The 25,748-nt window shown below is 34.4% G+C and overlaps 1 pseudogene; it reads right to left on the minus strand.

The window, feature by feature from the left end:
• Positions 1 to 6,621: 6,621 nt before the first annotated feature.
• LOC110109631 overlaps positions 6,622 to 25,748 on the minus strand; it is a 36,721-nt pseudogene continuing 17,594 nt past the window's right edge.

Genomic DNA, 25,748 nt, shown 5'->3' on the forward strand with positions numbered 1-25,748 from the left:
TATCTTTCTTTTGCAAAGTTTGAGAATTAGACTTTAAAATTGGCTTCGGTTTGAGATACATAAGCAGCCCACGTCCAGTTGTGACCGAAATCAGCCATAAGACTATTTATCTTAACAATTATCAAAACAGAAGCTCCAATTAGAGAATATTTACGCACGATTTTCTTCAAATATCTATTTTGAACAACAAAAAATTACATTCAATATGACATTTAATTTAACAACAATTTCCTATAGTCAAAATGAACTTTAATTTAAACTTATAGGTTAAAAGTGTCTAATATGAAATTAGTGCAGATTTTTAAAAGCAGAAAAAACATTCACAATCAGGTCAAGATCATTCTTCCCAAACTAATATTAAATTAGTGCAGAGTTTTAAAAGCATGAAATACATTCATAATAAGGGAGAGCTTTCTTCCCAAACTAATATGAAATGAGTGCCCTGGAAGTCGTGAAGAGGGTGAGAGCTTTCTCCCTACAGAAAATACTTTAAATAGCATAGTTACCTGCTAGAGTATTCGGCAGGAAGAAAGACATCATCAAGTATGCGGTAGACGGAGTGGTAAAAATGAGGTAAATTAAGAATTTGAGTGATATAAATGTAATATTAGTATTTGAGGTGTTAGATATGTAAAATAATAATAATATAGTGGTATGTAGGTAAATTTCTCATTTTATTTATGTATGACTTGGTGATCCCTTTATATATAAATATTTTCTTCTTTCTGAAATCTAAATAGTTCATTTTAATTTCTTATTGATTATTCTAAATGAAACAATTATTGAATTATTATTTAATTTTGATTTTATGTTTTTGAGTTTGCAAAAACAAAATAAATTTTAATGATCAGTCATCTTTAATCTATGAATTTTATTTTTTTTTGCATTTTCATCGACCTTCACATTGATTTTGTTTATGGATTTATTTATTTTTTGGGACATGCTAACTTCTTATCTGGAAGAAGTGGAAGTGGAAGTAGAAGCAACGACTCTCATCTGGAAGAAAAATTTTATTGTCATTGCACCTAGTTATAATTTGAACTCATTAATTTGATGAGATAAAAAAAGGAAAACTAATCTTTAATGCACAACATTTTCTATCCTGCATTACTGCTCTTAATTCTTGCTTTACAAGAGTTAAATTAAAATGAGAAGAATAAGGTTTTGTTTGGGACGACTTTGTTACTGCTTCTTAAACCGACTTTCTAGTATAAAAATTAAAATTTTTATAACAAAAATTGGTTTTAAGAAGTAATAAAAACTTCATTAAAAATCATCCAAATGAAAACATCATTACAATTTATTAACAGATTTACCATTAACAAATGAAAAGATTTTGAGCTCGTAATTTTAAATATTTCTCCTTGTAAATTTATCATCAACAATTTTTTGAAAAACACCATCGTGATATTATTTCATTACGGCATTTGTAGTTAACAATTCTTTTTTCTTTTCAAGTGACTGATTAATTCAATAATTCGATCCAATAACACACCAACTGATTCTCTAAATTTCTTTAAAGCGTCTAACTATTTGAGAACAAGACTGCAAATGAGTCGAGTCAAATTCAAGTCATACCTAATTCAAACTTTACTCATGCAGTCAAACATTAGTTTGTTATTGTAAGAACCCATAAACAAGTTGGTACAATTAGCCGATACACATAAATAGCTTGAATTTTCTTGAGCTCGGCTCAAGAGCTAATTAAAACTTACTCTAGCTAGTTAAAATTTGCAGAAGCTAGCACATGTTTCTTACACCTCCTCAAAAAAAAAAATAATAATAACCAATGAAAAATATAAATTTATTATTTTTATGCTCAGCTTTCTTTTTCTATAATAAATTTGTATTTTAAAAAAATGTCAACTATACTATCACAACTAAAAGAGCAAAAAAAAAAAAAAAAACAAATTTATTATAGGAAAAGAAAGCTGAGCATAAAAATAATAAATTTATATTTGTCTTACTAAAAGGAATCCCCCAAGTTTAAAATACCTGATTTGTCACAACTTTTAAGCTAAACCATGATTGAATGCATATTTCTCAAGGCTGCCTACTTTGAAGTGGCTAATAGAAGATGATCGACTCCTCCAAAGCTCTGTTTGATACCACTAATCCTATTGTAGTGCTACACAGAATCAAAAGAAGAGAACAATCTCAAATCTGACCATAATGAAGTCAGATCTCAAATCAACATTAAAGATCCGCAGCATCAGGTTTCCAATTTCTGCCGGGAAGTTGCTACAATACAGACACAAGAGAGAGAGAGAGAGAGAGAGAGAGAGAGAGAGAGAGAGAGAGAGAGAGAGAGAGAGTTCAAAAAAGTTCGACAAAAACCAGTGGCACCTTGTCACTTCAGTAGGTAACAAGTCACCCTAAATAGAATGATATATGTATAGAATTGAATTGTTTTCAGTTGCCAATGTAAGGGATTGTATTATAAAATACTAATTTACAAAAACCCATTTACAAGAAAAAAATGATGTATTTTCCATTAAATAACAATTTTCTATGGAATTCAAATAGTGCAGGACGATCAACAATGACTTTACCTCTAAACAAAACTCCCAATTCCTATTAAGGAAAAGTTTGTAGCTTCTACAGGAAATTCCCAACACTCACAATGACTGTCACATCAACACTTTCGATAAGTCTATCCAAGATGGAAACTTATCAAGAATAGATGATATGACAATCATTGAAGCATTCCATATAAAATATTTTCTAAGGGAATAATATTCCTAATAGAAATTGGCATATATACATGGACTTAATAAGAGTTCGTTGATATTCTCATTAGTGGGCCAAAAAAATTACCATGGGAAAATTTCAATCCTTTGTAATCCATCTACAACCACGGATTTCATATCCACCAAAATTATGATCGCTACTACTTTCTCCACCATTGCCAGCACTGTTATAACCAAACTTTCTATGATGCCTTCTTCCCTTGGAAACACTACTGTCACTTACAGTACCGTTCAAAAGTGGATCATCTATACCATGAATAACTCTCCTAGAAGGTGATGAGGACCCTTGGCACTATCATCCTTGATTCTCCTACTATCCTTCTCCTGTGAGATTGTTGTACCAAATGCATATAGCTATTGGTGGTGTTTCAAGGGGTGAAGAAGCCGAGCGCAAAGGTTCCGTTTGCAAAGATGAGGTTTTCTCCATTCGAGAGTGGATGAGATGGAGTAAGGATGTCTATGGCAAGGAAGATGGAGAAGAAGAAAAAGGTGAAGAAGAAGGTTCAGTAGAGGTTCGGGATGATCGGCTCTCTCATCATCTCCGAATTTTCTTAATGCTGCAAAGAGCGTTTAAATGTCCATAAATAAAATTTTAAACGAAATTGAAAAAAAAAAAAAAGTATGTATAAATTTATAGATTTATTTAAAATAAGTAGCTGAATAATAATGTAGTAAAAATAGAATTTTTATTAGATAAGGAATAAAATAGAAAATTTAATATGTTTTAATTGATATATATATATATATATTACTATTATTTCTATATATTATAACTATATATGAATTTTTATGAGAGGTAGCTGTGAATAAAATAAATTTTTTTAATTTCTATATTAAGAAAAAAAAACTTTCCTAAAATAATTTCAAACTATTCTTAACAACAAGAGTATTTTAAAATATAATTAACAATTTCCTTTTAATATAAAAGCTTACAAAACCAAGGTTGATGAAAATCGGACCGGACAACAACCGAAGAAGAAGGTTACGTTTTTGACGGATTCAACGGTCTTAAATCGGGGTCAAACGGATGACGTAATAAATAATAAATATTATTAAAATATTTAATTAAATTAACATAATATAATGTTATCATTCAAGTGTTTGAGACAAAAAATTAAATATAAAAATATATAAGATGACTATAAATTTATATAGTTAAGTAAACAGAAATTATTTTAAAATCTCACATAAAAGAAAAAAAATTTAAAATCTCATAATTATAAAGATTTACACTTAAAAAATATGATAATTTTATAATTTAAATATTTTTCGAAATTTATTTTATAAATTTATATCTTAAATAATTAATAAATAATTAAATACATAAAATTATTAATGATAAATTATTTTTATAGAATATAAATAAATAAATGTTTATTATTAACTAATAAATAAGTACATTTACATAAAAAATAATTAATTAAAAAGTATTTTTAAAAATAATTTTGTATGCATTATATATGTTATGAGCTCATTCACATCTCTACTCTTTTCTTTAGTCCCACATCACTTAGAAAGAGTTCTTTGCTAGTGTTTATATAGCATTTTGAGTTTTTTTGGTGTTAAGAGCTCACATGGTACCACCACTCCATGTAAAATGCTTTATGATGGTTTAGAGATAAATGTTTGTAATAAAAGATACATTATTATTAATTTAAAATTGTTCAATATATGATTATTTATTTATTTAAAAAAATATTTAAAATTTTTTGAATTTGAACCGGCCGGTTCAAAATAACCGCGCCCGGTTTGCCGGTTGAACTGGCGGTTTTCAGTCCTTCTCCTGCGAGATTGCGATACCAAATGCCTATATAGTTGTTGGTGGTGTTTGGAGGGGTGAAGAAGCTGAGCGCAAAGGTTCCGTTTGCGGAGATGAGGTTTTCTCCATACGAGAGTGGATGAGATGGAGTAAGGATGTCTGTGGAGTAGGAGATGGAGAAGAAGAAGAAGAACGTGATGAAAATGTTCGGGATAATCGGCTCTCTCATCATCTCCGAATTTTTCTAATGCTGCAAAGAGCGTTTAAATATCCATAAATAAATTTTTAAAACGAAACTGAAAAAAATAAAGTATGTATAAATTTATAGATTTATTTCAAATAAGTAGCTGAATAATAATGTAGTAAAAATTGAATTTTTATTAGATAAGGAATAAAATAGAAAATTTAATGTGTTTTAATTGATATATGTATATATGAATTTTTATGAGAGGTAGTGTAAATAAAAAATAATTAATTTCTAAATAAAAAAAAAACTTTCCTAAAAATAATTCAAAATTCTTAACAACAAGAGTAATTTATAAAATTTAATTAACAAATTCCTTTTAAATAAAAGCTTACAAAACTATTTCAATTTTTTTATTCGGCTGGCCCGACCCGTCTCTGTCGTAATTTTTTTAGTATGGGATACGGAGAAGTATAATAAGAAGGTTCGAAGGACGATTTTCTTGGTATTTTTTGGGTTTTGCTAACACTTCAATTATCCAAAGAGTTCTTTTCAACTATAATTAGGGTTGAGAGCTCAGCTTGAAGATCGTAAATCAGTTCAAATCAAGTGAGCCGAAAGTAAGAATCAGACTTTATTTCGAGTCATTGGTGGAATGTCTAAGGTTTCATTTGGGAAAACTTTCTTAATGCTTTCCAAAACAGTTTTTGAACTAAAAAAATTCTTGAATCATAATTTTTGGACTAAAAAACAATTTTAGAAAGCAATGATAAAACTGTCCCAAACGAAGCCTAAGACTAGCTCAAGATTAGCTTGACTTTAATTATAATATATTTCTCATACTTATTAATATTTAGAGAAAATTAATGTTATAAAAGGGATTGCTTTAAAAGGGATCAAATAACCATTAAGACCTTTGACTAGGAAAAGGTGGTCGTTTATTATTATTATTATTATTTACTCATGGACTGCTTGATAATAAAGTGCATAGTATTTTTTGAATATTCAAAGAGTTGATTAGTTAATGTTTTTTGAATTTTTTTTTTTTTAGTTGAGGAGAAAAGAGATTTTATTTCACCCATTCATTTGATAGACCAGACATTGATAGTTAGTAATTTTGGGTTAGCCAATTTTTTTGGTTGATGGTAGATTGATGTTGATTTTATAATATTTTTGTGACATCAAAAGAGATGCCCGTAAGTGTGGCTTGAAATTTTGGTTTCATTTGCGACAGTTTTTTTATTGCTTTTTAAAACATATTTTTTATACAAATTTTTTTTTAAAAAACTAAAAATTTTTGTACTAAAAAGCAACAAGAAAGTTGTCCTAAATGAAGCCTTTGTTTGACTCTTTTTTGTTTGAACCGTTTAGAATAAATTATAGATGTAGAAAAAATTTTATTTGGATTGTGTGTATTAGGGCTTTGTTTCAATGTCTTGTAGAGTTATTAAACATTTACAGTTTTTCTGCAACTCCTTTTTGACTAATAAACTTGGAGCTCGCTCAATGAAAATGAGCTAGTCGTCGTAATTTTTGAGATAGACTGGATCAAAAGGCTCCATTCAAGCTAGCACATTTCCTTTGTTTTAACTTAATTTCAAATATTATATTTTTTTTATTTTAGATTTTTATGCATTGTTTATGAAAGTCCTCTAATGTGCAAATGTTGTAAGAAATGAATGGGATGGGAGCTTTGGTTGTGTTAATTGCTTTCAAAACTTGGAAGTCCCATTCTATTTGGAGGTGGATGGTCACTATGCATGGCTTAGAGATAGACAAACAAAAAAGTTATGGCCATGTAAAATGTATAAAGTATAATTACATAAGCTGTACTCAATATAATGATATCAACTAACTCTGATTCTGAAGGCTTTGTCATATATTTGATCTAAACTACAGAATTAACAAAGCAAATAGGTTACTTCGTCTTAGCGGCCTGTGATAGTTGAAACAGAAAGGTCATTGGAAGCATTTACATGTAAGTTTAATGGCCATTCAGATTCTGAAGCATTTTTCTTTGTAAAAAATGCAGGTTGTTTAACGTGCTTGAAGTGTAAACTTACATTGCTAAGCATGGTGACAGCATCGGTCATATTAGGGCGATCGTCCGGGCTCTCTTGTACACACAGAAGCGCGACGTAGATGCATCTTTCCACCTCATCATGTCGAAATTTGTTATCTAATGCAGGATCCACAAAGTCCATCCAAGTTCCTTCTTTCCATAAATCCCAAGCCTAAATTAAGCAACATTATTTTAATTTTCATAATCTCTGTTAGATTTCAAGATAATTGCTCGAAAGAAGAAGAAAAAGGAAAGAGAAAAGATATTCACTCACATACGCAAGAAGATTGTAACAAGAACCAATTTGACGAAAACCAGCACTTCTTTTCCCACTTACAATCTCAAGAAGCAGGACTCCGAAGCTGAATGCATCCGACTTAACAGAGAATAGACCCTCATAAGCGTATTCTGGAGACATATAACCACTAAATATGTGGTAAAATAAAACTAATTACCATCCAAAGCATTCAATTGAAGTCCTATTTTGACAACCGGGTTTTTACACCCAGGTGTCGGGTCGAGTTCAAGTATAACCCGAAACTGACCGGTTCAAACGGGACGGCTCTAACCAGACCTGGTTATGTAAACAGGTCAGAAATCCGGATCCGGACCGACCCGATGGGTCAACCCGAACCTGACCCATTTTTTCAAACAAGTCGAATTCGGGAACCTCAGCCCGACCCGAACAGTTTTGAAATCAGTCGGGTCGGATTCAAGTCGGATTTTCGTGTCGTGTCAAATTTTGACACCTCCAATGTGGAGCTAAAAAATATATAAAAGATGTTGATTTTGGTTTTGATAAAAAAAAAAAAACTTGTTTTAAATGTATGTTCCACTTACAAGCAACCAAATGAGACCAAATCAAAATTTGTTTTAAAAACAAGGGATAAGTATTCATAAACATACTAGGTGCCAACAATCCTTCGAGTCTTTGCTTGGCTTTCATTAGCATCAAAAATTCTTGCTAAGCCAAAATCTGAGATTTTAGGATTCATATCAGCATCCAAGAGAATGTTGCTTGCCTTTAAATCTCGATGAATGACTCTTAATCTAGAGTGCTTATGAAGATAAATAAGCCCCTGAGCTATTCCTTCAATTATTTGGAAACGTTTTGTCCAATCTAATTTCACTCCCTGTTCAACATCTGAAGAAAATAGAACATAATTAGCACTTCCAGTAAAACAATAGGAGAATTATATATTTTGATTACTAGACAAGATTTATGATTTATTCCTTCATAACTTGATGTGAACTTACTGAAAAGAAAGACATCCAAACTTTTATTAGGCATGAACTCATATATCAGCATCTTCTCTTCGCCATGAATACAACATCCTAATAATCTTACTAAATTCCTGTGTTGAAGTTTAGCAATTAATAAAATTTCATTCTTGAACTCCTCGAATCCTTGCCCTGATCTTGTAGACAGCCTTTTGATCGCTACATCTTGTCCTTCTGGTAATTTTCCCTGAAATTATATCAAATATAAGAGCATTTGCACATCACATATCAATATCACAATGCACTGAAGAGTTCCACATTGCATTGAAAAAGTTTCTATAGATGTTACCTTATAAACAGGTCCAAAACCACCTTCTCCAAGCTTGTTAATATCTGAAAAGTTGTTTGTAGCACTCACAACTTGAACAAATTTAAAGAATGATATTTCTGAATTCCCTTCTTTATTGGCTTCATGCATAATTTCATGACCCCAATTTACAGAGGAAACTGATTGTTCCTCTTCTTCTTGGAATTAAGAAAAAAAAAAGTTTAGTTTTTTATATGTATATATATAGTATAATCAAAGTAAAATAAGAATATTTCAAAAACTTACTTCTGCGTTTCCGTCTCCTTATCACAAGTATCAAAAATATTAGAAGCAACAATACAGAAGCTGCTGGCATTGTGACAAAAATCCATGTCTTTTTCTTGCCCCTCCCTGTTATTCACAAAAGTAGTGAAGTATGAAGTCAAAAAAATGTGTCAATATTTATGTGCTGGAAAAAGGAAATTGGAAAAAGAACTTGTAATAAAATAGCTTCTTTTGACAGCTCAAGCAATCTTTGTATTGTGGATGCCACCTGTATTTATAGGTGAGCATCCTTTTTTAAGTTTCTTTGGTAGTACATTAGAATTTTATTAATATTGTTAGATAGATTTTCCCCTTCACTTCTTTCGGCTCCATGAAAATCAATATTTAATTGGCTCATACTTCATCAATTAAACATGATTTTATAAATCTCATTACTTCAATCGCTTTGTCTTTGTCATGTAGATGATCAACCAAACTTCGCTTGTTCATCTCACACAATATAGGTTTTGTTTGCGAGAGCTTTCTAAATTAACTTTTTATTTCAAAAATTTTTTGATCTAAAAACTTGTGTACTAGAAAACTATTTTAATAAGCAGTAAAAACATTATCTTAAACAAAACTGATATGAATTTTTTTGAGGAAGTTGAATCTTCTTGGATGAGAGAGGGGGAGGGGGAAGAGAGGGAGAGTGTTAACGGGAAATTTTCTTTAATCCTCTTCCATGAGCTTCTAATCTCCATTGCAACCCCTTCTATTTATAGAAGAATGAATCTACTAAGACAACAAGGGTCCTAAGGAGCAAATAATCTAAAACTGGACGAATACCTAACAAAAGCCATAGTTTCTTCTTTCAATATTTTAATCATTTCTCTTATTTTATTGTTTCTTCAAGGCTTCAATGACATAAAAATTGAAGTTCACGTACTTAGAGAGAAGACACAAACTATTTGAACATTTCAAACATAAATTAAAGAAACAATAATTGCCAGCCCGACCAATCCCATATCTTAATGTTAGTCAAAGTAAAATTAGGATCTTAAATGCAATGAACTAAAAAGCCGTACCGTATCCAACAATGTCAGGCAAAATTTTAAAAATAGCTTTGTGTTAAAATAGAATTTAATTGAGTAAATATATATATACCGTTAGATCCATTAGCGGGTGCGGCAACCCGGACAAAGAGATCCTGCTGCCTGTCGTCCGCAGAGGATCTGAGATCTTTAATCTCCGTCTTCCAAATAATGCATCCAAATCCTCCCCCGCCATTAAGATAAACGCTTGCAGCATAAGCAGTACAGGAGCAATTCATCAAACACCTTGTCTTACACTCATCCAAGACCAAGCTCATATTCGCCACCGCCTCCGTCGTCACCGCCTCCGTCGTATCCGGCAACGTCGTGCCGCGCACCACCAAGAACTCGTCGGTTCCGTTCTCGCTGCAGCCAAGCGCTGCCCCCCTAACGCACCCATCAGACCAATTTCTCCTGCTCCAACTCACCGGATTCTTGGGATTAAACCCACCAAGACACTGGCACATCGGTGAGCTGCTGGAGTCGCAGATGGCATTGGTTCCGCACGCCGGAAAGAAGTCGCAAGGGTCGCTCGGTGCCAACCACAAAAGCTTCCAGTTCTGAAACGATGCTTTCCATTGGTATATACTTGCTACCCCTTTTTGATCAATGGTCAGTGTAGAAATGGTGTCGCCGATCGTGTTGTAGTAGTAAAAAATCTCCTCTGGAGTGGAGTTGAAGCCTTGGCTGAAGTCTCGGTAGAGGTAGCCGTTCCATGGCCCTCCACGCCAGATCAACCTGCCAGAGAGATCGCGAATGACCAGCTGGGGAACGCCAATGGTGTCAATCCCTAAGGAATATTTACCCGGCGACGGATCGGAGTTGCTCAGCCACGACGTGAGATTCCGATCGATGCCGATTTTCAGTTCCGGGCCAAGCTTCATCCCGGAGAGCAAGGTGTCGGTCGGGTAATCGAAACTTTGCCATAAGTAGGAGCTGGAATTCGAAGCTCTAATGATCAAATTACCCGTGTCGAGAAGTTGAGCGACGGTCAAGCATAAATGAATCAGCGCGTAAGTATCAGTGGCCCATTGCAATAAATTGGGAGAAAGCTGATCAACAATGGCGGAACTAAAAAGTAAGTATTAATTTATAGATTTATTTCAAATAAATACCTGAATAATATTGTAGTAAAAAATAAAAATTTTATTAGAAAAGGCATAAAATAAAAAATTCAATAAATTTTAACGAGAGGTAGTGTAAATAAAAAAAATTAATTTCTTAATTAAAAAAAATTCCTAAAAATAATTCAAAATTCTTAACAAAAAGAGTAAATTTATAAAATATAAAAAACAAATTCCTTTTAAATAAAAGCTAACAAAATTATTTCAATTTTTTTTATTTGGTTTTGTCGACCCGTCTCTGACCCAACTCATAGTCATAATTTCTTCCGTAAGGGATATGGAGAAGTAGAATAAGAAGGTTATAAGGATAGTTTTTAAGGTTTTTTTTTTGGGTTTTGCTAACACTTCAGTTATCTAAAGAGTTCTTTTCAACTATTGTTAGGGCTGAGAGTTCAGCTTGAAGATTGTAAATCAAGTGAACCGAAATTAAGGATCAGATTTTATTAATGCTTTTTAAAATAGTGTTTTAGTCAAAAAAAATTTTTGAATTTGAATTTTTTGTACTAAAAAATTATTTTAGAGAGCAATTAGAAGCCTCGGACTAACTTGAGATCAGCCTGACTTTATTTATACTATATTTCTTATTCTTATTAATATTTAGATAAAATTAATTTTCACTAGGAAAAGTTGGTCGCATATTATTAATATTAAAAGGGATCAAATAACCATTAAGACCTTGACTAGGAAAAGTTGGTCGCATATTATTATTATTAAAAGGGATCAAATAACCATTAAGACCTTGACTTGGTAATAAAGTGCATTGTGTTTTTTGAATATTCAAAGCGTTGATAATTTAATGTTTTTTTTTTGTTTTTTTTTTTTGTTGAGGAGAAATAATTAAGATTTTGTTTCACCCATTCATTTGATAGAGAGAAATTGATAGTTAGTAAGTTTGGGTTAGCCAATCTTTTTGGTTGAGGATAGACTGATGTTGATTTTATAATATTTTTGCGACATCAAAAGAGATGCTCGTAAGTGCGGCTTGAAATTTTGATTTTATTTGTGACAGTTTTCTTACTGCTTTTTAAAGCAGATTTTTTTTATAAAAAATTTTTGAACTAGAAATTTTTGTATTAGAAAAAAACAAAAAAGTTGTCCCAAACGAAGCCTTTGTTTCACTCTTTTTTGGTTGAACCGTTGAGAATAAATTGTAGATGTAGAAAAAAAAATTATTTCAATTGTGTGTATTAGGGTTTTGTTTCAATGTCTTGTATGGTTAATAAAAATTTATAGTTTTTTTTCTGCAACTAGTTTATGACCGATAAACTTTGAGCTTGCTCAATGGAAATGAGCTTCATTGGATCAAAAGGCTCCATTCAAGTCAGCACATTTCCTTTGCTTTTACTTAATTTCAAATATTATATATATTTTATTTTAGATTTCTATGCATTGTTTATGAAAGTCCTCTAATGTGTAAATATTGTAAGAAATTAATGGAATGGGAGCTTTTGTTGTGTTAATTGCTTTCAAAACTTGGAAGTCCCATTCTATTTGGTGGTGGATGGTCACTATGAAGGTTTGTTAACTTTAATGACATGGGAAGTATAGTGACTGGTCATGGATGTATTATATTGTTGATTTTCATCTCCCATCCATCCCTCTCATCCTCTTCACTCCACACAAGGAAACCCCTAATGAAATCCTTCTCAATTTTAAAAACCCTAATAACATCTCCTTAGATTTTCATCATCATAATCAAATATCTTTGCAAGTGACTTTGTGGTGGCTCTTTGTTGGCTTTGCTTGTAGTCTGGTGGATTTTGTTTATTTTTTCTCTTACATGTTTCTTTATCTAATATCTTCCTGCATGTTGGTTGGTTTGTTCGTCTGCCTCCCAGTCTCTCGATCTATTTTTGCCAGCTGCTTTTAGCCCCGACTTATTCTTCTGCTGGTTTTACTTTTCTTTCCTTTGTTTCTTGATTGCAATAGTTATGATCTATTGTGTGATACCCTTGGATCTAGTTTGGAAGAACTATTCTTTTAATTTTTTAATAAATAATAATCAATTCTTTCAATAACTATACTCTTATACCAATTGTGATGCCCCAAAATCTAAATTGGAATAATTATTCATTTATCCTTTAAATAATCAACAACCAGGACTATATAATGTCATCTATCAGTAATAAAAAGTACAATATATTCTATAATTTAAAACATCAGTGTACATATCTATTTATTCTCAACAGTCATATACACTACTCAAAATATGCACAATCATCACATATCCATCATGTCCTGAGTATAAAAGAATAACTAAAAAAAAAAAACAGAAAAACAATCAATAAAGGATTTTTTTATTATTATTATTTTGATTTGCTTGCTTGATGTTACTTTGAGGGCTTAAACTAGTGTTTGTCATATAAAATGCAACTTGTTGTGATGAAATTTTAAACTCAGTGGAATCAAACTCAACCTAAAGAGGATCTTCTTCAGATTATGTAAAAGCAATTTCTCTACCACTTTTTTTTTATATTTGAATATATTATGAATAAAATTCCTGACGAAGCAGAACTCATTATCAAGAACTATAATGTTCTTGACAATAAGCAATTCTTTGTTTTATTGTCCTCTTTTTAAAGATCAAATTTATAATCATTATTGTTTCATTTTTGGAGTTGAGTTAGAGCAAATAAAATTAAGCCAAGTCTACTCAAATTGAGGTTGCATAAGATTTCATTTGTATTAAATTAATTTAAACTAAGCTCATTCAACTCGAATTGAATTAGCTTAGATCTAATTAAATTGAATTTCATTAAAATGAATTCAGCTGGTCTAATTCAATCACATAAGGCTAATCTTGATTGTTGAAGTATGTTTAAAATATATTTAAAAAATTAATAATGATAAAAATGATTAAATATGTATGAGACATGTTGCATAGAGATTCATGTCCGATCAAGATAATTTTTTGACGAGATATCAATATTATAGGCGAAATTTTCGGAACAAGCATGTTGTATGCGGCTTTTAACGATTCGAGCAGATTTTTAAAAAAAAATTAAAAAAGATCAAATGCGCTTGATAGCTTGGCGCATTCAAAGAATGCACCATTTTGCTCGGCGCATTTTTTGAATGCGCCATTTTGTTAAGCGCATTCTTCACAAATTTTTTTTTTTTTTTTTTTTGTAAAATGCACATAAGCAATTGGCGTATTCCCTTGTGTGCACATTTAATTTATTTTCGTTTTCAGATTCGCATGTTATTCCGTGTAAATGAAATTTGTGAAATTTAATGGAGGATGTAGTGTGCTGGGAAATGGGTATTAGAGTTATAGAGTTACTTTTGAAAAAATTAAAATTTTTTTATTCAATATAATATTTAGAAGAGAATTAATTACTTTGAAAATTTATGTGAAAATCACAATAAGAAGAGAATTATGTAGAATGAACAATTAATTGTTTAACTTTTAAACTTTGTTATCTCATCGTCTATATAATTAATTACTTCTAAAAAAAATTAAAGAAATTGTAGAACATTTATGTATTTGTTTTTTCTTGATTGAAAAATAAATTTGGTTATAAAATTTTTAGGCATTATTTTATTTATTACAAATTTTTTATGCAAAACGGATATCATGTTAATAGTAAAAAAATTTATATTACTGATCTTAAAAATAAATTTGGGTCTATCCAAGTAATTAATGTTTAGGAAAAAGAATTGAAATATAAATATTCATGAAATAATTGAAATTTTCAATGAAATATAAGTTGAATATAATGTAATATTTAAAGTTAAATTAGTTATAATATATTTATAATTTCTGAAGAAGACGAATAATGTATTTAGAGCGATGTGTTTGTAATAGATATATTTTTAGTATAAAATATGTATTTAGAATAATGATTTTTTTATAGATCTATATAAATGATACAAGTATTTATGTAAAACCCAAGTTTACGTAAAGTAAATAAAACAACTAATTTAGATAATTAGTACCACAATCTTATATATCAAATAATAATGTTTTCATACATTTCAGTACACACCATTATCATTTCCTAATCAAATGTCGTACACGAGCTTGAAGTTGCGTTTGTGTCGGACAACATTTGAAGTGGTACATAAATCCGTGTTGAAGGAGGTTCCAATCTTCGCCATCTAAAAATTTTTTTTCCTCTCCATCCTGAGAACATTGCATTAGCATTTTGTAATTATCTATGATCCATTTATTTGCTTTAGGGCACCAATAATGATATATAATACAATGATCCATATCAAGCATCGATATTCCCATTCCCGGCTCAACTGTACCGTCTTTGTCACGACCAAGTTCTCGAATACGACTCTTTAGAAAATTTAATGATATCAGGTGGCCGCTCATGTCGCAAAATCTATCTTGTAGCAATTTCCAACCAACCGCTCGAAGTTCATAGCGAGACCTATATTGCCTTAATTTCATAATATCATCATTTTCATGCCACAGGATAACATCCTCGTCTTCCCCCCAAGTATGAAGAAGACATCTAAAAATTTCATTTGTTGTTGTTTTTGCTTCGAGAATCTCATCTGTGTTGTAAGCCAAACTTTCATGTAAACGGGTACTTCCTTCTTCTATTAGTTGGTGTGTTGGTGCGCCTCTCATTGTTTCATTGACCTAAGAGTATATTTTGTAATAATAAAGTTATTTTTCCTTCACACGTGGATTCCTATGTAGCATGAAGCAAAATATGTTGTGAAATGACTTGAAAAAATATTCAGCTCAGGTATGCAAATACGTATTGAATACTATATTTTACGTAGAGTAAGATAGTAAAAAAAAATTGGTGTACTAATTAATAATATAGTTAATTAGTGAGCATAAATAACAGAGCATAAATAAGAGTTATTAAGTGTTCTACAGATTATCGAACATTCATATACACATGAAATAGTAAGCGTAAGTAAGAGAAAATATTATTACAGATCATCTATCGATGACGAGGAAGAGCCCTACTGCTAGGAGTATATCTATCTGGAGCCCTTCTTCTTCTTCGTTGTAGCTGTTGCTCTTCCTCAATAAATTTCTCATCTTGTGGTAAAAGTTCAGGTTGATGTTGCCCCACATCAGTGTATTGTTGTGATGTTTGTCCTCCCATTAACATATCTTGCTGTGAGGGGGAGGTTGGTAACCCAATACTTGACATCCACTTTGGGACTGCTATGGGAAAAAATGCTTGTATTGTGGGATGTTGAGATGGTGCACCATAAAATATTTCATGTGTATTTCTCTCTTGTACAGCAAATGGAATCCAATGTTATGTGGATGGTCCTGCCCCAGACATGTCATAGGTGGTCGATGGAATATGCATTCAATGTCTTGGTGGTTCTCGTTCATTATTTTGGTGTCGTCGACTTCTCCTGGATCTAGATGGAGCATCAGAGGATGATCGTCTTGGTCCTCGAGCTCTATCAGAATCGATGCCTTCTACCCTAGTTTGACTCATCTCATCTAATGTGGTGGGAAAAGTGGTATAGTCGATATAAATTGAACGCTGCACTCTGGCAGAGAGCTTTGATACCTGATCAACTGCTAATTGTAATGAACATGCATTTTTTCCTTGACCCCCCGCCAATGGCTCAAGAATAGCAATCGAACGTATGTAGTAGTCAGCCTACACGATATAATATTTTTGTCAAATTATCTATTTTATAAATAATGTTAAAAAAATATATTAAATATTGTGACATACCACCAATCGTTCGCCTGGAGAGCGAGGGAAGAAAGTTTCTGGTGGCTCCGTTTGTGGCTGTAACAGATAGATTGAAGCCCATGATCTTGAAAGTTCGTTAAGGATGTTAAGCCCTATTGAACTAAGCCCAAAACTAACTAAGAGGGGTGAATTGGAAAAACTTTTAAAACCAAAGTTAAAACTCAAACCAATATCACCACACAAAAACAATGCGGAATTAAAAGTGCGAAAATAATAAGAAAGAACTTACCAATTTTATAGTGGTTCGGTCAAACCTTGACCTACGTTCACTCCTTGGAGGCACCCCCCAAGTACTAGTGTCTTTCCTTTAGCCCCCACAGCTAGGCGGAGAAGTCCTTACAAAATCACTTCCACCTTCCCCGGTGCGGCGGAGTCACCGGGTCCTTTGACACCAAAGAGATCTTCTTCTTTGGTGAACTTACCTCGAGACGAGCCTTGAATCCGACGGTATTAAGGTGCAAGCCTGCCGGAGCAACCGTGTGGAATCCCCTCCACACTCCCTTGAGCCCCCACTCACAGGATCTTCTCCCTCTCAAACTTCACCCGTTCCTCACTCCCTTTCAAGCTCTCTCTTCAAGTCTCCCCCACAAGAACGAAGCTTCAATGGCTGCCAAAGACGCTTACAAAAGTTGCCATGCCATGGCTTAAATAGAAGCTCTCAAAATGAGCTCATTAATGCAAGTTGCCGACATTATCGTCTAGGCCGATAGGCCTATCGGCCTGGACGATTAGTATAATTTCAGCTCAACGGCCTGGGACGAATTGGGACGATCAGAAGAAAATTAGTTATATCATCAAGATCGTCCGGGCCGATTAGTTTAAAACCGATTTCTATCGTCCTGATCATCATTTTGATTTGGTGCTGGCCGAAGTCAATCGTCCAGGCCATCGTCCTTGTCGATCATAAGATCGTCCTGGATGATGTGATCGTATCAATCAGCATTTAATTCTTTCCAAATATTACCAGATCAATTTAGGCATAATTGACTTAAATTGTCCCGGACGATAGGATTATCGTCCAGGCCGATTACCTAAAATAAAGAATACCTAAACTGAATATGGCGGCTGATTCTTTCTAAATTGAGCATATCGTCCTGGCCGATACATGTATCGTCCAGGCCGATCAGTGTAGTGTTTTTGACGGCTGCCTTAATGAGGATGCCCTAATTAGGGTTTCTGATTTTGGACAGATCGTCCCGGCCGATATTACGATCTGCCTGGCTGATGTTACCAAAAATAGAAATTATAAAAGGGAAAAGAGAATTTCTACCATGTTACAAAATAATAGGTGCCACACCACATACAATAGACTCAAGAAAGGAAAAATGTACAAAGTGACTCAATCCTAGTCTATCCAATCTTGAGCTGGTTCCAAGTTGCAGTCTGATCGTGTGGACCTGAAACGTTAGTACATAAGGCAATCGTAGAGAAAAAGGAAATATTTGTTATCATCAAAATCATGAATCATAGATCCGCAACAGATCTATACCACCGTAGGTATGTGCCTAACTCCTGATTACCTGTGCTTTCTGGTGGAGTTATTGCTACTACATATGCTCTCCTATCTTCCAATATCTCTAGGTAATCTCGATATTGAACAGTCCAATTTAGATCAGCTCTACCTCTTCCATCAATCCTTCTAAAATTTCGATCCATCAGTGAAACAATAGTGAATTGTATTCCCCCAAATTGCCTCATAACATGGTCAGGTAGATGCCACTCGGTGCGCTTCCAGCTAATGAGTGGCACTCGAGCACACCATATGTAATACCCCAAGATCTAGCTTGGAAAGAATTTCAATAAATCCAACCATTTACCAGAGCTATCTATTTTCTTCAATCAATAACAGTCTATAAAAGTCTATAATTTAAAACATCAATATACAATCTATTCATTCTCCAAAAGACCATATACAATACACAGGACTACACTATAATCAAAAGAAATCTATCTTGTCCTGCGTACAAAAGAATCACTATCACCAAAAGTACAAAAAACCTGGAGATCCTGATCAACCTCAATCTCCTGCTCCCTTGCCCTGACCTGAAAATATCAACCACATATAATGAGCTTTACAAAGCCCAGCAGGTCACCTAATATCTATAACTGAAATCAAAGCACGGTACTGGAATCAATATGCATGTCAGTCAATCAAATCCATAACAGTCAATGATCAATGAGTCTATGCAGATACGGAAATCAATAGTCAATGCACAATCGATGAAATCCATAAGCGAAGATAAAAGAATCAATAGACGATAGGAAGAAATCCATCAAGCTCAATCAATACACGTCAAATCAATTGCATCAGTTCGAATCAATCAAAACAATACACTCTGGTCAATAAAATCGATCGGTCTGAAATCATAAAATCAATACAGTAAAACATATTCTATATCAGCAATGAATCACATGCAGCAGTTCAATACGGTATATCAATAATGCGATCTATATCAATGAATCAATAGTATCCATGTCCACAGTATCAATGAATCAATACAGTATCCATATTCATATCAATATCAATGCTCAGTGACAATCAATGACATCGTACAATAAAAGGTAAATCCGATCAAATCAATAAATCAGTAAATCCGTTCTAAATCAATAAAGACAAAACAAGTTCAATATGTCAATACCGTACGCATGCACTTCAATATAATAGTCTTATTGAACAAGTACAATCACTGACTATTCGATGATCTATAGTGCTGTTGTAGAAATCCATAGTGCTGTTGTAGATATCAATCTGTTGGTTCAATAAGAGTCGTCACTCTATGCCCGTCGGCATATTAAACTCCTTATGACTCCCAATCGTTATATCAATGATAAATAGTTTAAAGGAAAGCCCGTCAGCCCACCATCCTGTACAGGTCAAGTCGATCTCCAACCAACAGTTCAACCAGGCTCCACTTGTCTTTCAGTATTCAATATTAGAACATTATAGCAATCATATCCACATTCGTATGCATATCAATTCAAATCATCAATTTCAACAAAAGCGAAAATCGTACGGAAAACCGGCGGCATAACGGTAGTATACGGAATTTACACAAAAATCCCTAAAAATCAAAATTTATCAAATTAATACAGAACGTTCACGACAATATTATAAGACATCCATTCTACTGAAACAATATCAATTAACATCCTGATATTTATCTATTCGATCAAAATCGTACAGAATCCAAAATAACTGGTAGAATCGTTACAGAAAATACTCAATTCGTGTAGAATAATCATATCAATAACATATTAAAAGTTGTGCGGTGAAAGTTACGTTAATACCAAATTGGGTGCGTTATTCGATAACGAAAATACAAATCTGTGCACAAAACGATCAAAACTCAACATCTCTGAAAATAGAAATAGGGTTCGGAGTCCTTACTGTGAGATCAACAATTCTCCCAACAACGGCGACGGACGAAAAGCGCTCCACGGCCTCTGAAATCCAGCTTTTCTCTTTGATTCCTTCTCTTTCTCTCTCCTCAGATATTTTATAAAAATTAAAATGATTTTCTCTCTCTTCGAACCGAGCTGATTTTCTTATAATACACAACTGATAGGCCCGGCCGATCTTCCCATCGTCCAGGACGATATGAACAATTTTCAATCGTCCAGGACGATTTCTCAGGACGATATTTATTTTTCCTCAGACGATCAAAACCTTTGTTCTCTGGAATTTTGTCGTTACTGATCGTCCCAGGACGATCCCAATATCGGCCCGGACGATCCCCTTCAGCAATCAGCTTTTCACTGATCGGCCTGGATGATCTCAACATCGTCCAAGACGATCTTGGGAGAAAAATCAATTCCTGAGAAGCAAATCAAAGGACGAGCTCTCACACCATATGTCTCTCCCCTCCAAATATTCGTTAGGCAAAGCTGCAAGAATCTCATCCGTGTATGGAGTCATGCTCACTTACATTTTTTGAAGTCAACGGTTTTTATTGATTCCGTATATACCATAAATTGATAAGTGGTATAGTCTAAAATTTTATATTACCTGAGTTAGTCTTAAGCCGTCAAAATCGTCATGATATGTCAACGTGTTGCGGGATGGGAGGTCACGTATCTGATCTTCAGCCCACCTATATTTAATACATTATAGTATTATAAATTATTATATAAGTTTAATCTTGTGCAGTAATTAGATGTTAATACCTGCAACCAAGTGGTTTTTCATCAAAATCATGTATTTATGGTACACATAGTGTGGGTCGCCCAATGTACAATCTCTCCCACTACCAAACTTTTAGTAATGCAACACATCCGACAATATAAGTACGCGTGGGTCTAGTCTCATTATATAGCTTTCTATATAGATGTGCAAGAACAGCAGAACCAATAGACATTTGACCAAAGGAGTCCACATCCATAAGAAAGGGCAATCACTGCAAGGACACATATGAGCGTGATGTGTCTGGTATCAAAAAACACCCTATCATGAAGAGGATGTAAGCCCGGACATGTTGAAGAAAAGGATCATGAGCTAACTGTTCGTATGAATCTCTGTAGAAAGTCCAACTGAGCCAGCGTAATGGAAGAATTGAGTCTAACTGTGCACTACCCATCCTAAAAGTGGTCGTGTCCTCTTCATCACCTGGTGCATGGTACACAATATCTCTGCCTGGATGTGTACCAAGCAGTTCATCACAGCAGTCTGGCCAGGATTCCCAACGCCGACCTACACCCACGACATTTGGTCCCACGATGGTTGGCCCATCAATTCTGAGTCCAAGTATAACTTGCATATCTTGCAGCGTTATTGTCATCTCTCCAACGGTGAAATGAAAGGTGTTCGTAAGTGGACACCATCTCTCCACAAATGCTGTTATGAGATTATAATCCAAATGTATGAACCGCAGATGCCGAATGTTATGTAGTCCAAGATTTCTTAGCCCATAAATCATGCGGGGGCACTCCACTGGCCACTCACGTGCTGTCCGTAAATGTGTTGAAGCAACCAATGGATACACATGTGGCAAAGATATCAGAAGAACCAATTAATTGCAAGATAAATATGTTTGAACTACAGAATAAACATAATTATGCTTGATTTTTAATCTAACCTGATCAGGATCATGAGCCCTATGTGATGCGCCCGACGATGTTATGCTCATTTCTCGAATCGGCTCCTCCGCATGCTCATCCTGGGTGGTTCGACGCCCACCACATCGCCATCTCGATCTTTCAGTCATATCTATATTTTGCAAATTTTAGCAATTTGTGACAAAACGTGCCATTTCATGATTTTACCCAATGTTAGGGCATATTTATTGAACGACGCTAATATTACCCAAAATTAAAAAAAAAAGTTGAAACACAAATTTAGAACATACTTTTAGGTACATATCATTAAATATCCAACTAACTTCAACAATAATCATAAATAAAGTACATTGACATCATAAGCAATATTAATATAAGCCACATCTCACTTAAATCATCAGTACATATACTAATGTTATGGTTTGTTTATCAATTTCTGTGTGCGCGCTTGTAGTTGGGTTTGCGTAGGGCAACAACCAAATCTTTGTTAAAACCAAAGCTGTACGCATTGCCAATCCGATGCATCAAGAAAATCTTTCTTCTTTTTTCCTGGCCAATAAATCAAATTATCGTACGTTTGAACAAGGAATTTATTTGCTATAGTGTCCCAATTTTTGTAGAGAATATAGTTACTTATATCAGTAGTTGGATTTGACACAATTACTTTAACAAATCCATCTTTGCACCTTCTTGTTTCATTGTATCTTGCCTTCAGAAAATTAATTGGTGCTATATGCCCTAACATCAGGGTACCCTTACTTTGCACATATTTCCATCCTTCTTTGTTCAAACCATTTTCATTCGTGTAAGATCGGATTGTCATAGCTAGACTGTCTCTCCCATAAGATGTAATCTTCCTTATCAGACCAAGAATGTACACAACAACGATATAACTCATTTGACCTGGCTTTCTACTCTAACACATCATCAGTTTAATGTGTTAAACAATCCTTTAATCTAGTACTTCCCTCCTTGATCAACGTTTTGAAGGGAATTTTTTGGTTCGGGTTCATTGCACTTGAGAATGAAACAATCAAAATATAACTGCTGCACACAACAGTCAATATGTGAACACATTAGATGAATTATGACATATAAATTAATAGTTAAATAAAAGTTAAGTGAAACTGATGTGTTGATCTACACATCTTACAACTTAACCAGATTTTAATTAAACAAACATTAACACATATTAATACTTTGAAATTTCAAACATCAACACATCTTACAACTTTTAGATTTCACGCAATCTCTGAAGCTTAACACATCGCTAGCTGGAACAATCGAAATTCTATATGTTATGGATCATATTTCCTTCAACGCCGCTCGAAGTTAGTATGCCTCGATCTATCGACCATATCTTTAATTCAAAAAGAAAAATAAATTAGTTTTCTAAGTGTAAAAATCATAATTATCCCATATTAAAAGAAATACCTCGACGATGCCGGATTATACGGACAGGTTGCCCTATTATGACCATTTCTCTTACAATGTCCACACCGTTTATTTGAGGTTGATTGTGCCTCATCCATTGTATTACAAAATCTAGTTGTCCTCGTGTGGGCTCCGAAAATTCGGCCCCGGCCTCCCCGCCGCGCGATTTCTTTTTATTAATTCGGCGAGGGAGTTTTAACTGAATAAGTTCCGAGGTAAATTTTTGAAGGCAGATGGGTTTGTAGATAAGACACTACCCAGAGATTTCGCCCTCATTTTGCGAGGACTTTATGATCTGAGTTCTGGTTTCCTATAGGCGCAAGCCGCTATAGTTAATTATCTCTCCCGATCACGAGAGAGAACTTTCGATTAAGGCTAGTCGTCAATCAAATATGTTATATCCGTAGATACACAATATCAAGCATATAATAGCAGCAATTGGGTATTGAGATTTGGAATTGATTGAATTTGGAATGTTTGGATGTAGAATTTGAAAGGTTTGATATTTAAAATAGGAAATTTCACCATCTTGCACTTAAAGCGGATGGTGGGGGAATGGATGATAGACCCGATCAAGATCACATGGTTCTGTCATCCCGGGCTATCGTGGTCCCTGGTCTACTTAGTCAGAGGAGGTAGTCGACCCAACTTGACAGAAGGATCCTTGTCGGCAGCCATGGGTTGCTTCGTCCAAGGGTACCTTGTAGACCTGGGGTGAATGTTTGTCTAAGGGGACAAATTTGAATCCACCTTAACTAACAGAGGGCTTTGTGCCCTATCGATTATATCCTATTGATTCATATCTCAAGGATTTGATGCCAATAAGGAGCGTATCGGCTCTGGCCATAACCGGTATTTCGTGGTGCCATTTGGCGGCAAAACCACTCGGTTCAGAGGGCCCCGGGTCATAACCGTTTATCCTGCGGTGCCATTTGGCGGCGAACCGCCGGTTAGAGGACACGTACCACGTCCTTACTGGCAGGAGATTGTTTGAGAATGGATCCTAGTGATATTTTTGACCAGGCATTTAGCTCTATTGTGAGCTGAAGTAAATTTTGATTTGTCCACCCCGGCAAACTGTTGCGGAGGATGGATGGATTTTGCTTTGAGTGATTTGATGGATTTATTTCAAATTTTAAATATTTTTTTGATTTTTTGAATGATGGGAATTTTGATTTTGGAGTGAACTTGTGGGAGGCATTTGAAAATATTTGGGAACCCCTCCGGTTGAGATCATTGTTCAACACGGCCATCATCGGGGTGTTCGTGGGGTCATTTCCACTTGAAAATATTTGTATTTTATGGATAAACCTTGTCGACTCTATCGAGCTGTCGATAGAAGATCGGGTTTCGTAGACTTTTTACCCTTGTAAGTGAATTCTTTTGATTATAGGCCTTGAAGACCTGATATGAATGCATTAAAACAAATATATCGGTCGCCATCACCGGATACTTGTTTGTTGGTTCGAACCTTGTCGACTTCTATTGACCCGTATAGAAGGATCGGGTTCGAACTAGAATTCACTTATTGATCCGCGCAGCATCCCTAGACGTCACGTGTGTACCAATAACACGCTCGCCGGGGCCCTTGCGGGTGTTTGGGGGCATTTTATAATTGAACCATGTCAACTCCTTTTCTCTACTTGGAAGGATCGGGTTCAGATTTAGTAACCCGAACATCATCCCTAGACGTCACATGTGTACCAATAACACGCTCGTCGGGGCCCTTGCGGGTTGTGATTGTACTTTCCCCTTTAGTGTACATATGTGTATACAATTTATAGTGCACGTACAGGGGTACTTTGAAAATATTGTAGACGCCTTCTGTCCGCTTTCATAGAAGTTGCGGATCCGGTAGCGTGGCATAGCAGCTTCTAAATAGAGTTGTTCGCTGCTTCGTACAGGTAGACTGTCGTGCACTACTCGTTGCTTTCTGTAGGTGGATCGTAGTGCACTAACGAGTCTCCTGCCTTGGGTTGTAGAAGCTCATAGGAATTTGTAGTCTTTATGCATTCTGCTGTGGTTTTGAATTTTTTACAATACAACCACTATTGTTGGAGATAGATGTATTTATCCTAAGACTGAAGTCGACTACAGGATACTGCATTTACTGTAGTCTTTCTGCATCTACCCATTAATGACATGTGGCACATGCATTTGTCTTCGTATAGAGATCGTACGTGTTGCAGATCTTTTTTTTTTTTTTTGTATTTTCTTGTGGATGGAACTTTTATGTATGTAACAAGTCTCCTACGATAATTCATAGGAGTTCACATTTCCCACCAAAATTTTACTTAAATTATTCAAGTCATATTAAAGTATGAGCTCATTTTAATTTTATTTTTATTAAATTCAAAATTAGTCTTTTTTATTTGGTCCACAAGTTCAAGTCCAATACAGTCCAAAAGTTTGCAAGTCCTTGTCTTATTCAGACAAAATTTCGGCAGGCTCCCGGCGTCTCCCCCGTTTAGGGGAAAACTATGGAAAACTGGGCCTCCCGCCACGCTAGAGAAAAGCGTGTACGGTAGGTGCCCTCGTATGAGGACACCGCGGCAGTGTAATCGTCGCCCCCCACCACGCTAGAGAAAAGCGTGTATGGGTCTTTGGTACCTGTTGCAAAAGAGAAGCAGTTGTTTCCCCACGAGTGGGTACTTATAAGAGAAAAGCAGTTGTTTCCCCGCGAGCGGGTACTTATGAATATCCCAGTCTCGCCGTACGCACCGCACTGGGTCCCCATCCCACCACGCTAGAGAAAAGCGTGTATAGGTGGTTTACCGACTTGACACGCACATCGAGAATAGGATTTG

The sequence above is a fragment of the Dendrobium catenatum genome, unplaced genomic scaffold (assembly GCF_001605985.2).
Source record: "Dendrobium catenatum unplaced genomic scaffold, ASM160598v2 fragScaff_scaffold_913, whole genome shotgun sequence".
Lineage (NCBI taxonomy): Eukaryota > Viridiplantae > Streptophyta > Magnoliopsida > Asparagales > Orchidaceae > Dendrobium > Dendrobium catenatum.